This window comes from Tupaia chinensis, unplaced genomic scaffold, assembly GCF_000334495.1.
Source record: "Tupaia chinensis unplaced genomic scaffold, TupChi_1.0 Scaffold000270_2, whole genome shotgun sequence".
Lineage (NCBI taxonomy): Eukaryota > Metazoa > Chordata > Mammalia > Scandentia > Tupaiidae > Tupaia > Tupaia belangeri.
In genome coordinates, this window is record NW_006159751.1 from 3,291,256 (window position 1) to 3,292,151 (window position 896).

Sequence of the window (896 nt, forward strand, 5' to 3'; positions counted from 1 at the left end):
AATGTAATTGCATTTATGCATATGTTGAACCACCCTTGCATCCCTGGGATAAAGCCTACCTGGTTGTGATGAATAATCTTTGTTATATGTTGTTGGATACGATTTGCGAGTATCTTGTTGAGAATTTTTGCATCTATATTCATCAATGATATTGGTCTGTAGTTTTCCTTTTTTGTCATGTCCTTATCTGTTTTGGGGATGAGGATGATGGAGGCTTCATAAAATGAATTTGGAAGGCTTCCTTCCTTTTGAATCTTAAGAAATAATTTTAGCAGGATAGGGGTTAATTCTTCCTTAAAAGCTTTGTAGAACTCAGAAGTGAAGTCATCTGGACCTGAGCTTTTCTTCGTTGGGAGGTTTATTTATTACTGATTCGATCTCCTGGCTTGTTATGGATCTATTCAGGTTTTCTATGTCCTCCTAATTTAATCTTGGTAGATTATATGCATCCAGGAATTTGTCCATCTCCTCCAGATTATCTTGTTTGTTGGCATAAAGTTGTTTGTTGGCATTTAGTCGCTCATAGTATCCTCTAATGATATTTTGTATTTCTACTATGTCTGTTGTAATATTGCCTGTTTCATCACATATTTGATTAATCTGGTTTCTGTCTTTCTTCTTTTTCATCAGTCTAGTCAATGGTTTGTCGATCTTGTTAATCTTTTCAAAGAACCAGTATTTGCTTTCATTTATTCTGGACAAGTGTCCATAATCTATGGGACACAGCGAAAGCAGTCATAAGAGAGAAATTCATAGCAATTAGCATGCATAAGAAAAGGATGGAGGGAACAAGCAGTTAGCGTAATGGCTATGTCGCTGGACTCCCACGTGGTCGACCGCGGTTCGTGTCCCGGACCCGGTGGCTTAAAACTCACGCCGGGCACGTGTGCATGCGT